The sequence below is a fragment of the Lycium barbarum genome, chromosome 8 (genome assembly GCF_019175385.1).
Source record: "Lycium barbarum isolate Lr01 chromosome 8, ASM1917538v2, whole genome shotgun sequence".
Classification (NCBI taxonomy): Eukaryota; Viridiplantae; Streptophyta; class Magnoliopsida; order Solanales; family Solanaceae; genus Lycium; species Lycium barbarum.
The window spans coordinates 11,367,185-11,383,768 of record NC_083344.1 but is presented as its reverse complement, the minus strand read 5'-3'; positions in this window follow the sequence as shown (position 1 = coordinate 11,383,768).

The window sequence follows — 16,584 nt, the reverse complement described above, 5'->3', positions numbered from 1 at the left end:
TGCAGGGTGAGTTATGAGAGAAATAGTGGTTGAAGCTATATTCTTAGAAGTTTTTATTAGTACAATAATTACATTTTTTTTTATCTTCTACAGTTGTTTCTTACTGTTTTTTCGTTTCTTAAATAGGAGTAAATTTATAGCACTCGATTATACAACACTTTTCTGTTTAATATAAAGTGTATGATTAATAGTATTTTTTCAAAATTTCAGTTTTGAACTATTTTTAATTATTAATTAGTGAAGTATGCATATATTTGAGATTTTTATTAGTAAAGTACTTACATTTTGAAAAAAAAAAAGTTATTATCTTTAACAGTTGTTTCTTACTTTTTTTCGTTTCTTAAATAGGAGTAAATTTACAGTACTACTCTATTATACACCACTTTTCTGTTTAATATAAAGTGTATGATTAGTATTATTTTTTCAAAATTTCAGTTTTGAACTATTTTTAATTATTAATTAGTGAACTATGCATATATTTGAGATTTTAAATTTAAATAATTTTTGTATCTTCTTATAACATTAAGAAATGAAAAGAAAATATTTTTTGGATAATTTTTTCCTATAACAGCCGAATAATATTTAAATGACAAATGTTGTTATAGATATATAACAACCAATTGTTATAAAAGTCGAAAAATCAGAACAACCGAAACTTTTATAGAATGGCCTAACTGTAGATGATTGATTAAGAAATACACATTACCTTTACAATATAATCCATTTATAAAAGGCAGTTCTACCTTTTCTATCTATATTATAATTAGTAAAATATTGATGTATTCTATGATTAATTTCCTAGTAAGAAATAAATGAACGATTTTAAAGAGATTTTACGCTTCCGGTCTAATATGGTGCCAGGACAGTCCCGGTTTGGTGTCTGCACATAATGTTAATGTCACATAGAAAGATTATTATAGGAAAAAGGAAGCTACATATAAAAATGTAGTAATTTGTTACTCCCTCCAAATCAAAAAGAGGGTCCATTTAGCCATTTGCACTCCTAATTCCTAGATAAAAATAGATTATTCGACTAAAATGTCCATAATTAAATAAGTTGAGATTTGATCACTTAACACTTAATAAGGGTAATCTGGAAAAGCAAGGTTAATTGTTTTTTGATTTGGTAAGTGGACACTCTTTTTTAACCAAAAAATAAAGACTAAGTGAACATTCTTTTTTATTCCGAGGGAGTATAAAACTTTTTGGAAAAAAAAATCATGCTAACTTAGTTGAACACAATTAATTTCAAGTCCCTCCGTCTCTGATTAGTTGTCATGTTTTACTTTTTGAGAGTTAATTTGATTAATCTTCGAAGTTAAATTGGATTAGATTAATTGAATATTTTACAATTAAAATTAAAAATTCAAATACTATGCAAAAAATATTACAAATTGTAACTTTTCTCATAATAATTTAATGAAAAAACATATTCTTAAATCTTAAATATTGATAAAAATTTATGTAATTTGACGTCAGAACTAAAATATAATCACTAATTTAGGACGGAGGGAGTTACCATATTAAAAGTGTGTATATTTAATATTCCGGCCAAGTCCAAAAATTTGTTGTCTCAACGTGTTATTTTCTATGATATCTTCTGAAAAGGGGTCTGAATTAATTTAATTTTGTTCTTTTTGGTACATTCTGTATCTGAGTTGATGTTGTTTGCGAATCCAAAGAACAACTTTTACAATTTGGACCCAGTAAACACATCACATCATTGAGATCTGTTCACATTGGATCATAATTAAAAAATTCGAATAGGTCACCGTGCGATGCCGCGTCGAAAATGGTCCCATATCCCATGGAATAGGATAATATAGGGAAATTAAAAAATATATACTGCTCAAACCAATACTTGGCATTCACATAATTTTATTTTCAGTGTGTACTTCTATGGTTAAAAAACAATTCCTATGTGTTTTATATACTTTATAAACATATAATGACCTCTACTGTAAAACATATAAATGTTTTTCAGGGAATAATCATAAATTACTCATTATCCATGAACAGTGAGAATTTACAATGAGTTATATTGTACTCCCCCTGTCCTAAAATAGTGTTGTTTTACCAAACAAGATTTAAAATAATTGTTGCTTTAGAAATCCAACACATTAACTAGTAGTAATTATTTTCAACTTCCTTATATTAAAGAACTATTACTTGGTGCTTAATTCTAAAAAAACATTTAATAAATAGAGGTAACTTATTAAATAATACTTTTATTTCTTATTTTTCTGACGTGAAAAAGAGCTAAAACAATATTTATTTTGGAGCGCAGGGAGTAAAGTCTAGAGTGCGTGCAATCTTTAAGGATTCATTTAGCAATTGAACCATTACATCACAAATTATTACATTTATCAGAACGAAATTTTAAAAAGGGCTGTGTTGTCATTGATGCCATAGGTTTGATGAGGTCATGGTCCAGTCATTTGTGATCTACTAAAAAGATGTAGTACAAATAAATTGTTCTAGAATTGTTCAATCTTTGAAGTGCATGAACCCAATAGCTAAAGGTTCTGTTCATACGGCTCCACATTATTATTGGTTTTACTGTTGTGATTTTTCTCCAGGAAAGGATAAGGGAAGGTTTTCTTCTTTCCCTTGACTTACTTTAAGGAGAGAAATCCTCTTACTTTCTAGAATTTCTTACACAAAAAAAATTTGAAAAGATTAAACAGTAGTTGGCTTCCATATTTCTAAATGGGAAATATGTGCCTAAAGATTGCCTCCATTATCGAAGATTTGATTTTTTTTGTTGATATGATTAACATAGATATCGTTACATGCAATGTTGATAATTTTTTCTTGAATTACTCATAATTTCAATTGACTCTAGATTTTGCTGATAGAATTTGTAAAAGAAGAGATGAAGGGGAGATTTGGTCCCACCGGATATGACAAAATTTATCTGCAACAAGTTGTCATAAGTATAAAAAGTAAAGTACAATAAAAAGAAGTGATTTTATTTATTAAGATTGTGATAATAATTTCGGAAAAGGGCCAGATATACCCCTGAACTATGAGAAAAGAGTCAAATATACATCTCGTTATACTTTTGAGCCAAATATACCCCTCATCCTTTAAAGTTGTTCATAGTGGACATTCGATCCTATGTGATTGTCACACATTTGATGAGGTGGATGTCACGTGGCATGCCACCTCAACACCCCATAACCCATGTTACTCCTCTCCTCTCTTTGTTTTTCCACCACTAAAATTTCCTTCCCCTCCACCGCCATTGCCACCATTACCGCCACCACATACATACGTTTTTCCTCGGAATCCCTAATCCCGCCAACTCTCAAAGCTTCAAGCTTAAGAGAGAGCACTGAGCACTAGAGATGAGCGCCAAGAATGCTACCTCACTTACAAATATTCAATCCTGCTTTCCTCAACTAGACCTTAAGGGTCAAACAGTTGCTGTAACTACTTTTACATATATGCCATTTCTTTTGATTTTCACAATTTTACTTCCTTCCATTAGCTCATTCTCTAACATTTTTTTGGGTTACAGATAGTTGGCCTTGGAAAATCAGGGTCAGCTGCTACAAAGCTTGCTCTTTGCTAGGGGGGCTTCTGTTATAGCCTTTGATCAAAATGAGAATTAGGGATCAACATTTAAGGTACCATTTATGGTTAGTACAATTTTTAGGATAATTTAATTTTGATGTTTGTAAAAAAGATGTCCATGATTTTATGCAGCTAAATGGTTTGTTGGATCAGAAAGATTTGATTTGAAGACAGTGTTTGGTAATTTTGATAAGCTTCTGAAAGAGGCAGATATAGTAGTTGTTTCTCCTGGAGTTCCCCTCAAGAAGTATGGTCTTTTCTCCATTATATGTTCGGTAAGCAGAATTAGTATGATTTTGGGGCTGATATGTTAAATTGATATTCGATTTTGGTTATGTCCAGAAAAAGAGATGGTCGTGGGGCGGTGATGGTGGCAATGGTGGTGGAAGAAGGGGAGGGGTAAAATGGGTTAGGGGGTGTTGAGATGGCATGCCACGTGGCTGTCACGTAGGATCAGATGTCCACCACAGACAACTTTAACGGATGAGGGGTATATTTAGCCACAAAGTATAACGACAAGGGTATATTTGACCCCAAAATATAACGAGGGGTATATTTGACCCTTTTCTCATAGTACAGGGGTATATTTGGCCCTTTTTCGTAATAATTTTGTCATTTTGTGTATCGCTTTATTCTTCTCTTCTAATTTTTTTCCGCGATTCGAGGACTGTTAATAGCGTATCACGTAGGATGATGTAGACCTCTTTGTGAAGTATTTTGATCATCAAGAACATCGGGTAGCACTTGATATTTTCAGTTTATTGAGAAAGAACGCATCTTAACTTGATCTCTTTGTGAATAAAAATATTTCATGAGCTTATGTGATATTCAAGATGTCTTCTTGATTCTTAATCTCTTTTGAATTTATGAAATATTTGAGATGCTTATTCAAGGGAATATGCACTAGGAGCTAACGTTTAGGGTGAATTGCCGCCAAAAAAACTCTTAACGAATCTTATGATTTGAAGACTATGGTTTGAGCTAGTCTCCTAGAGGCACATCTTAAATAAGTAAAATTCGGATGTCTACGTACTTAGCAGTGGGATCGGGTTTAAGTCCCCACGGTACGAAGTCGCCATTATTAGGAGCATTTTATCTCTCAATGTGGGACTTTTTGGTGCGAATCTAGATTTAGTCGGGATCCAATACAAATACCGAACACCGGGTGAGAAAACTAAAAATAATAGTAAAACATACATAAATAGCTACCTTTTAATAGCTTCTAACAAGATATAACTGTAAAATTGTTAATTACGAAGAGTAGCTAGTTTTTATGTTAAAATGTGGGTATTTTATTGTCTTGAAATACACAAATACAAAATCGGGTTGAGTAAAAATAGGCTATATTTTTTTAACAGATTCTTCCTTTTCTTTTTAAATGGTAAGTCAAATTAAATCAATCATATTTCACGCATAACGGTTGATGTTCAATAACAGCGCACGTCTTTCTCTACCCCTATTACTCCATTCCAAACAGAAATATGCTGAAATATATTGAAATACACATAATCAATGGCAAAAATAATACACTGAAATATACTGAAATTAGATAAAACACAGTGAAATACACGTAATCTGTAACACCTCGTAGCTTCGGGCGAAAGTTTGACTCATAAGATGATAATATAATGGAACCAATATGAGGGTTATAGGAAGTGTTTTGAAAACCAATTAAGTCATAAGAAATGTCTTTGGGCAAAGAAAAGTAGGAAGCCACTCTACGGGGCATGTTTGCAAGTGAGTTTGTAGAAGGTCTTACTTCCTACGACCATAAACCCTTTATTAATTTGTAATTTGGGAAAACTTCCTTGATGAAAGTTGTAACCCTTTGAAATAGATTTCCAACTGTATATTATGGGTCGTGAACAGAGCTATGTACAAGAAGTTATGCCTATTTTACCGAACACTGTGTAGAACCGACACCCGTCGCTTCTCGGGGCGCGTGAGAGAGCGCGCGATGTCCCCGCTTCGCGGACCGATCGCGCAACTCTGAGTTTTTAGCTGCAAACTGTTGCGCGATGCACCCGCATCGCGGACCCATTGCGAAACAGGTCGATTTCGGGTCAAAAGTCGAGTTTACGCGTTTTTTTGTTATATTTGGGATTTGGGGTTTATTTCCCCAACACCCCATTCACGAAAACTCACCCCAAATTTAGAGAGAACAAGTCCTAAACTTCAAGAACTTCCAAGGTAAGTTTTATTATGATTCTAGGTTGAATTCAAGTCCTTAATCCCTTTCTAACTTGAGTAAACTCTTCTAATCCATAGAGTTAGGATTGGAACATTATTGTTGGATGTGGAAACCCTAGAACCCGAATTCAAGAGGATTGGACTTCAAAAAGGTAATGTTTCTACTCTCTAAACATTTATAGTTGTGAATTGATGAGTTCTTGGGAGAATAGCAAATGAGTTTGATAAAGAGAATTATATGAACTATGCTAGAGTTTTTGGATTGTTGACTTGGGATTGTTGTATTCATGTGGGTGATGAAGAATGATGTTAATTACATCTAATTGAGATTGTAGAATCAACTAGAAGTAATAGAATGGGGATTGAGTGAAGAAAACACCATTAATGAAGGTTGTGGAGCTTCATGCCCACCAAGTGTTTGATAAAATGCTTAGATGATCAAAGCATGAATATTGTTGCTAATATAGAATCCCTAAGACCTGTATTGTTATAGATTAAAGTTGAAGGGATTGAAAGACATTGTGATACGCTCAAAAGCAGGAAGTCAAGGTATGTAGAACTTCCATCCACATGTGGGAATCTCTACGTTCTTCCCCATGATCCGTTTCTTAAAATCCATGAAGTTCAAATCCTAAGGCATTAAACCCAACATATTGGTAGCCCGTATTTATGTACATGAATTTTGTATCTATATTCGTTATTGTATTCCTAATCTTCCATTACGGTTATTAGGAATCCTAGCTTAATCCATGAATCATGAATTCTTCCTCATGTGTTCTCATTATGTTTATATGAAACTTTATGATTTCATCCAGCAAGTTACAAGCATGTTTTCAAGTCAAGTATATATATATATATATATATATATATATATATATATATATTATTACGAACTATTGTTATTACTCATGAACCAAAAATATGTTTTGCAAGACTATGACAAGTTATCTCATGAAAACCATGTACAAGCAAGTTATGATTCATGAACACTATGTACAAGCAAGCAAGTGCCACTATTTTACATGTTCATGTTTTGGGAGTTGCATTAATTACCGAGGAGGGCTTCAGATAGCCTGAAACTACGTAGCCACCGTAGGATGAGGATCGCTCCACCCATGTCCCGGACGATCTCTCATAATGACTGGATCTTTTCATATTTTATCAAATCTCATGTACCCCGGCAAGGACTGAGTGTTCTGCTGGCGGGACGCAAGCACCAGACCATGGATCAGTTATAAGTTATTGCTCTCCCTACTTATCATGTTTTACTTATGATTATATATATATATATATATATATATATATATATATATATATATATATATATATATATATATATACACACTCATGCTCATGCTCATGTTCATGTTCATGTCCAGGTTTTCAGTTTCAGTTCTTATCATGTTATTCCATGTCCCATGTTATTTCTTTCAGTTGTTTTACATACCAGTACATTCAATGTGCTGACGTCCCCTTTTATTGCCCGGGGGCCTGCATTTCACGATGCAGGTACGAACTTACAGGACGACGCCTCCGCTCATTAGGATCTGCACGTACCAGCTTATTGGTGAGCCCCATCTCATTCGGGGTTTAGTTAACTTTTGTTTATGATTAGTTATGCATCTAAGGTATGCTGATGGCCTTGTCCCAGTAAGTATGTTTTCCAGTCAGACTCATGATAGAGGTTTCATAGACTAGACAAGTCAGTTATGTCATGTCAGACATTCGGAGTCGTATAGCCATTTTGGCTCATTCATGTTATTTCCGCACTCATGTTTAAACAAGTATTTTTATTAAGTATTATGACTTACTACGTTTTTATAAAGGCTCATCATGCATTCACGTTATATTCCGCTTATGTTATGTATTATGATGATTCAGCAAGCCATGTGGTTCGCTCGATCACATGCAGTCAGGCATCGAGTGCCGTGCTACGTCCAAGCCATGGTTCGGGGCGCCTTTTTTGTGAGGAATCTTTTTGTGGGTCCTACATACTGGGGTATTGTCTATGCCAGGGTACAACCGGTTCGCACCTTGATCCCTCTTCACGCTGCAGCACTACGGGGTATCGAACCCGGAATCTCAGGCTCCTTTACATTCCCACAAGGGAATCGCCTCTTACCAATTGAGCAGCTCAATTGGTAAGAGGCGATTCCCTTGTGGGAATGTAAAGGTGCCTGAGGTTCCGGGTTCGATACCCCGTAGCGCTGCAGCGTGAAGAGGGATCAAGGTGCGAACCGGCTGTACCCTGGCATAGACAATACCCCAGTATGTAGGACCCACAAGGGGATTCCTCACATAATCAATGGCAAAAATAATTAAATATAAACAGAAATACACTGAAATATATTGAAATACACATAATCAATGGAAAAAATAATACACTGAAATATACTAAAAAATTAGATATACTGTTTGTTAATACACTGAAATATACTGAAACATTTTATCAAACACTTGGTCGGCATGAAACTCCACAACTCTCATCAATGGTGTTTCTACACCAACAATCTATTCTCTTGCTCTTAGATGATGCTACAATATCATATTGCTATAATCAATACTATTCTTCATCACTCATAAGATAAACAACACCACATGATCAGCAACACATAAGAAGGATTTTCCTCTTCTTTCGGCCCATCCATGGAGATTTAGCAGACGAATTGTTATGGCTGAGCTTCGGCCATTGGCTGGAGATCCTCCACTGCTTTCCTTGTTGCTACTTCCTCCACCAACAATAACTGTTATACCCCATTTAAACCGGGTTAAAGTAGGAGTACAACATATTGGTGATCCCTATTTGTTTATTTTAAGGAGTCGCCACCTAATTAGTTTAACGGTGAATTAGGACACCTAATTTATTAACTAAGGTAAAGCCTAACTAAACCTCCGTTAATGGTCTACTTAATTAGTGTGATTCTAGGTAAGAGTTCTAGACATCCTAATGGGAAGGTCTTAGGCATCCATTAAGATCCGTTAAACATAGTTACCGTCCAAACTTAGGTTAATTAACTAAGTTCTAAAATTTAAGAAAATAGCTTTGAGAAAAAAGATAACTTATAACTAACAAAGTTTAAAACATTATTATATGAATGATACACTCTATATGGTGAAAATAAGTACTTAGTATTCAGAGCGGTAATCCTAAACGATAAAATCTACCCCTTTCTAATCCTACGTTATCGTGAATAACCCAAACAAAGATGAGATAAAATACAAAAAAAAAAAAAACACACACACACACACACAAGTAAATCAATAAGCACAGCATAGTTAGACGCTAAAGGAAGAGGAGGATGACGCCGTGGGCGCCCCCCCAAGGCTTGTCCTCTCGCTATTTCATGCATTCTAAGGAAGATGATGATGATTTCAAGTGCGGGTATATCTAGTCTCATCTTGAGACTCCACAATGCGAGAGTCTCGAATTAAGACTCCATTTGCTCCCAAAGTGTACATGCAAACGAAAGAGGAGATAAAGAATGAGTATAAAAAAAACACAAGAGTTCTAACAAAATGCTTGCTTGCTTAAAGCATCGTACTTTGGTTTATGTTTTACAAATAGTTTAAAATGACTAGTAAAGCCAAGCTTCAAAACAGTCCCTAACTCTTATAATTTGAAATCTGGGAATTTATTTCTTGCTCAAAGAAAACTTGTCGAGTCACATTGTTTCAAAAATAACATAAGCATCTAAGAGCCACACAAAAGGCATAACAAAGCAGAAGCTAGCAATCAGGAAAGTCCAGCAATCCTCTTTCTCAAACACATAGCTAATAAACCAAAGATATAAGCCAAGTAATGGACAAACAAGACATTAAGAGATAGCACAGAACAACTTCTGAAAACCTGATTCCTTTTAAACATACAGAATTAGTTTCCACTCTCATAAGTCATACTTCTATTCATCTCAAATGAAGAAACAGTGGAGGGACAAGACTATTTATAAGTAAAGAATTTGTTCATATGGGCCTAAGCTAAAAAAATGCAGTTAAAGGAGGTTTGAGCCAAACCCTTTCCCCGTTTTCCCCTTTTTTTTAAGACAGACCAACAATAACACACAAAAGAGGAAAGGGCAGTTTCAGTTTTATCCAAGCATGCTTAGAGTGAAAAAAAAATTCTTTATTACCACAAACAAGCATACAAAATTGGGCCAAGAGCAAGCTAAAACTTGTTTTAAAGCTCTGTTAGAGAGCCTCCTTTATTACAATCTTACCAGACCAGCTACCAACCATGACACTTTCATTTTTACTGATTCAATGGCAATGTGAATAGTCACAGAAGAAATGGCTTGTAACATCTTTTAAAACACAACTTATTCATAGTATCACTCTTCTTGAACCAATTTTATACTTATAACATAAACAGGAGCAAACATGAGGAAGGGCAACCAATGTCATCTATTGATCAACTAGTTAAGGAATAAACAAAAAATCAACAGTCAGGACAACCATCAAGATTTTGCAAAGTCATTACTCAGGGCTAAACTAATAGATGGATGATTAAACCAATTCAAACAGATAGTTATCTTGACATGATGCTATTTGATAATACAAGAAATGGCATGCTTACACAAATAAATGATTAAACCAAACCAGAATCCATCTAAACTAATACTAAACATGTGTGAACTACTAAACTAAACAACAACATAGAACATACTTAACCATAAAACATGCCAATATAACACATAATTAACTGCAAATAACTAAAAAAACCGCACAAAAAATGTAAACGATAAAAGGGGAGGGGAATTACCTTTTTCGAGTGCAGCGAACTGGGTGCGGGGCCTAAATCTACGTTCGAACTCGATTATATTTTTTATACCAAAAAAATGACAACGACCAACAGAATCTGGGAGGTAAAAAAAAGAAAGAAGACAACAAGGAATTATTTTTTTTAGAGCAGTGGCGGCCGCTTCCAAAAAAAGAGACCTCCGGAATGAGGAATTAGGGAAGAAAGAACGATGTGGGACTATGTTTGGATGTGAAAATCATTTTAGATGGATTTGAAATCCGAACCTTGTGAAGAAAATTTTTTAAATCCGAATTTGAATTTCAGTCAATACAAAGACCATCAATGTTTTCTGCAAAATCGTACCTGTCCATGACAGAGGAGGAGAAAAGATAAGGAAAAATAAAGAAAAAATGGGATTATTACCATTTGAAAGGCTGGCAATGGGAGAAGAGGACGAGATTCATTAATTTTATTGCCCAAATTGGGCGGACAGGGAGTGCGAAGTTGAAAACACATTGAAACTTTAGTCGGAATTGCTATGTTGACCTGGAGGAGTTGGGGAGGCGTTAGAGTTGAAGGATCTGCTAGGGTTTTGGGAAGATGAATGGAGTATATGGGCTGGATCAACTCAAAGGGGTAGTGGGCTAGTTGTTTAAAATGGGTAGTGGGTTGGCTTCAACAAATTAGGCCTTAGCCCAAATAGTTTTTTTTTTTTTTAATTAATTATGGGCTGAATTAACATAATCGTGTGGGGAATGTGGTATAATAATTTAGCCACTAGCATTAATAAGGTGTAATTTAATGAAGCAAGAATATTGTTTAGGTTATGGCTTATTATGCAAATGAATAAGTAGCAATATACGATGTATTAATAAAGCGACCGTTCCTAAAATAAAGTAAGGACGAAAATAATATATTTAGTTTATTAATAATTATTAGAAGCTCAAAAGAATGAGTTGGAATAAGGGAGGGACAAAATTGGGTGTCAACAACAACAATCACGACAACCATCGTGACGAAGATCGTGGGGAAGCAAAAATGAATTGGATTCTGAAAAAGGATAGAAAAACAGTGAATATTGAAGGTGGAAAGAGAAACGTTTGTGAGAGATGAAAGAGAAATAGGAGTGGAAAAGGGAAGAAACCGTATGAAGTGGGAGAGATGCCGTAAAATACGCTTGGTTGGAGGAAATAACCGTGTGTATATTGTTGTAGTTATGATATGTAAATAAAAAACTCATTTAGCTACTAATAGTTAATTAATTAAATAGTAGTTATCATCCATAAATAAATCTTAGAGATAGTTATGCTAGGTAAAAATTCTAAAATAGTATCTAATTCAAAAAGTTTCTTATTATTTTCTTCTATTTTTTTTTTAATTTTAATTTATTTTCTTCTATAAAACCTGAACTTGTCTCATTAAAATTCAAGCCCACATGCATCATAGCAAGTGGCTACCCACACGTGCACACAAGTAGGAAACAAAAGAAGCAAAACCTTGCTAGCAAAGTAATTGCTCACCCCACCCCAGTCCCCTTCAAAACAAAAACTCCACTTTTTTCTCTCCCAAACACAACAAAAAAACAAAGTCCTCTGTCTCACTTGACCACTCTTTCTTCAATCCTCATAGAGCTTTCAATATTTTCCCCATTAGTCCTTCCAATTTACTAGTACACTTCACTCCAAGATTTACCTTTGTGAAAATTTGTATTATTCTGTTTGTTTGAGAATTTATATATCATCCACCAGCTTCTCAAAAATGAAAATCCAGAGGTTGAGCCACAAAAACAGAGAAAAAACAAGATTCCCACCTAAAAGAGGTCAGATTAAAGTTAAAATTTTCAAGAAAGTAGTGAAATCAGTGGCTTCTGTTCTTATGATGATTGTTAGTTTGGAAAAGAAAAAGAGAGGAAATGGAGGTTGCTTTGGTCCAATACATGTTCACTCAATTGAAACTTAATCATCAATAAGAGACGTGATAAAGTGATAAATACTTTTTCAATCTCTAGTTAGATAAGATTTCTATAAGTCAAGAATCTATCGAAAACAACCTATCTACCTATCAAAGTAGGGTTAAGGTCTATTTACGCTCTATCTTCTTCGGGTCCAACTTGTAGAATACTGAGTATGTTGTTGTTGGGTTCAAATCTTATTGAATACAGAGTCTTTTTTATCAGATAGCTTTATCCTCAATATGAGATTTTTGGTGTGAGTTCAAATTTCGTCGGACTTATCCACCAACCAGTTGATAGTGCCAAGAAAATTTCACACCCAAGCTCGCAACACATTGATTTATGACCTCTGGCTACTATTCTTCGTGTGATTTTAGCTCATTGTCTTTTTTCTTGAAATGATTTATTTTTACATGGTGTGCAGCTTATCTCATCAGTATTGTTGTACTACTAGATCCTTTTAATACATACTGAAAATCTGAGTTGATGTTGTTTGCCACTCTAAAGATTAATTTTTTTGGCCAAACAATTTGACCCCAGACCCAGTAAACACATCGCATCATTTAAATCTGTTCACATTGACTCATAACTGAAGAATTCGAAAAAGCCACTGCCCCAAATCCCATAGAATAGTATATTATAGGGAAATTAAAAAATATATACTGCTCAAAGCAATACCTTGCATGCACATAATTTTATTTCCAGTTTGTACTTGTATAGTTAAAAAAAAGAAGCTAAATACATAGGCAGTCCCTTGAATTTGTTCATATATTTAATTTAGGCGCTTGACCTATTAAACACTTACATTGTACTAAAAATGTATCAATTGAACACATTTTTACAATTCCAAACAACATAAAGTGCGTGAATGGCACTTGCTATGATGTGGCAAAAACAGCCAGTTGTGAAAAGAGAGATCAACAAAGTAAATAAAAAAAAAAGAAGGCAAAAAATGAAGGAAAAAAAAGAGCTGGTCGAAAAAGAACTCCGGCGCTCTTCCTTTCCGGCAAAGTTGCAGTCCAAAGGATTTTCTTTTACAGTTAAGGCAGCAACAATGCTTGGATATAGCTCTCCGTAAGAATTTAGGCATTTAGGTCCATGAGATATTCCTCAAAACGCAAAATCCTCTTTGCTGGCGAACTGCTCGTCGGCAAAAATGGCATTGTGGGCCATTCTAATAACAATCTGAACCATACAACTCAGGATCCACCATCTAATAACCCACCCACAAAGCTTGGTGCGTTTTGACCATGGAACCTTTTGAATCTTCAAAATCCTTTTTTCCGATCGGAAGCTATGAATATTCCGGTCATGGTGGGAATCCTAGACAGGCTAATCTAAAAGGTCATCAGTATATGGGTTCTTCTTACCCTCAGAATAGTCCACACCCTACAGAAAAATCTTGCCTGAACTCAGGCCGGAATTTTGGAGAAGAAGACCAGAAATGTATTTCACGGCAAAACTAAAAAAATAAAAATCAGCGGAAATTAATTACCCTCAAGTTCAGGTACATTACATGGGACTCGCCATGTCAGCAATGTGTGTTCAATTGATACATTTGGAGTATAATTTAACTGTTTAATAGGCCAAGCTCCTTAGCTAAAGTGCCTAAATGAAATACATGGACAAATTCAAGGGCTGCCAATGTATTTAGCCTTAAAAAAAACTCCAATGTGTTAATATACTTTTATAAGCATATAATGAGCTCTATTGTAAAACATATAAATTCGGGGAATAATCATGAATTACCAACGGTGAGAATTTATAATGAGTTATATTATAAAGTTTAGCCTGCATGTAACCTTAAAGGATCCATTAGCAATTGAAGCATTAAGGGTTTGTTTGGCATCGAGGAAAATATTTCCTTACAATTATTTTTTCACGTTTGGTTGGTCAAAGAGGTGCGGAAAACAAGTTTTTTAAAAATGAGAAAAATTACTTTACTAATAAAATTAGAAAAATAAGTTCCATAAGTGACATACCACTTTTGTCACGACCCAACCCCGTAGGCCGCGACTAGTGTCTGTGTTGGACACCCATACGTACCCAATAACCCAAACCAACATATTAACAGAATATATCAATACAATGATCAATTGGCACTGCTAGTTGTCACAGATGAACAGTTATAGCACAAGGAAGCCGATAAGGCTATCACAGATCATATCAACCCAAAACATATACAGAACCCACACAAGTATGTCTACAGACCTCTACAAAACATGACAGAATCATAAGGCGGGACAGGGCCCCGTCATACCCCTGAATAGCATACATATATACAACAGCAGCAGACTGTACCAAGGTATAGGCTCTGGACAAAAGAGCTCTCCAGAATAGCAGAATAGATGTCCTAGACAGGTGTTCATTGTCTCCTCTCAATCACCCAATACCCCACTCCCTGACGATCCTACTCTCGTCCCATAGTGTTTTGTTAGGTTACATTTTAAATACTTTGGGGTAAATTTTTGTATTAACTTATCAAACACTCGAAATTAAGTAAGAAACCACTTATTTTCTAAGAAATATTTTTCCTCATACCATACACACCCTAAATACGGATTATTACATTTATCAGAACGAAATCTCAAAAAGGGTGGTGTTGTCGTTGGTGACATCGGTTTGATGAGGTCATGGTCCTCTAATTTGTGTACTATGCAATAATGCAAAATATTATGAAAAATATTAATGTGCGAATGTCTATTACTCCTCAACGTAGAACTCTCATCATTTTTATGTTCATGACCCTTATAGAAGTAACCCCTATTACTTCATGACCACTACTCCTATACTTTATTTCTATAACCCCCAATAATTACTACCCATATTTATGATACATTCTTTGGTGTTCTCAATGTATTTCTATACATAGTTGGATTGTATGTAATAGTTGAATATTTGAACACTTGATACTCGGAAGAAATAAGAAATTCTCTACTCTCTTTGTCACTTTATTGTTTTTGCTTTCATCTTTGATATATTGTACTAATTCTTTTAGGTTGATTTTATAATACAAAATAATTTGTTTTTATTTTTGCTAATAAAAAATGTATGTTGTAGTACAAATAAATTGTTCTAGAATGGTTTAAATTTTTGAAGTGCATGAACCCAATAGCTCAAGATTCTGTTCATACGACCTTCCAGATTAGAATTATTATTAGTTTTAGTGGTGTGATTATTTTTCACCAAAGGATAAGGGAAGGTTCTCTTGTTTACTTTGACTTTCTTTATGTATGAGAGATATTCTCTTACTTTTAGAGTTTCTTACACAAATAAACATTAAAAAGTAGCTGCCTTCCATATTTCTAAATGAGAAATTTGTCTCTAAAGATTGCCTCCATTATTGAGATTTGATCTTTTTGATGTTATTTTTGCTGATGTAATTTGTGAAAAAAGAGAAGAAGGGCAGAGTGGTCTTACTAGATGTGTCAAAATTTAGTTGCAATAAATTTTTTCAAGTATAAATGATAAACTGTAATCACAAAACAAATAAAAGAAATAATTTTATTTATCAAGATTATGAGTATAATTCTGTGTATTTGTTTCTCTTAGTGATTCGAGAACCGTTAATAGTGTATTTCTCGCACCTAGGATGATGTATACCTCTTTGTGAAGTATTTTGATTGTCAAGGATGTCGGGCAACACACTTGATATTTTGAGCTGATCTTGAGAAAGAACGCATCTTAATTAATCACTTTAATCTTGAGAAAGACATTATTTGATGTCTTGATTTATTGATCTTCTTGTGAATATTCCATGAGCTTATGTGATATTCGAGATCCTTCTTGATCTCTTGATCTCTTGTTAAATTTATGGAATATTTGAGATGCTTATTCAAGGAAATATGCACTGTGAGCTAGGGTTTAGGGAGAATTGCTTCCAAAAAGCTCTAACGGATCTTATGATTTGAAGAACATGGTTTTAGCTCGTCTCATTGAGGCACATCTTAAATAAAGTAAAATTCGGATGTCAACGTACTTAGTAGAGGTCTCGCGTTTAAGTCCCCATTGATACGAAGTCGTCTTTGTTAGGGAACGTTTTACCACTCAATGTGTGACTTTTCAATTTGAACCTAAATTTAATCGGAATCTAATGCAGATACTATCGGGCGAGAAAACTAAAGAAAAA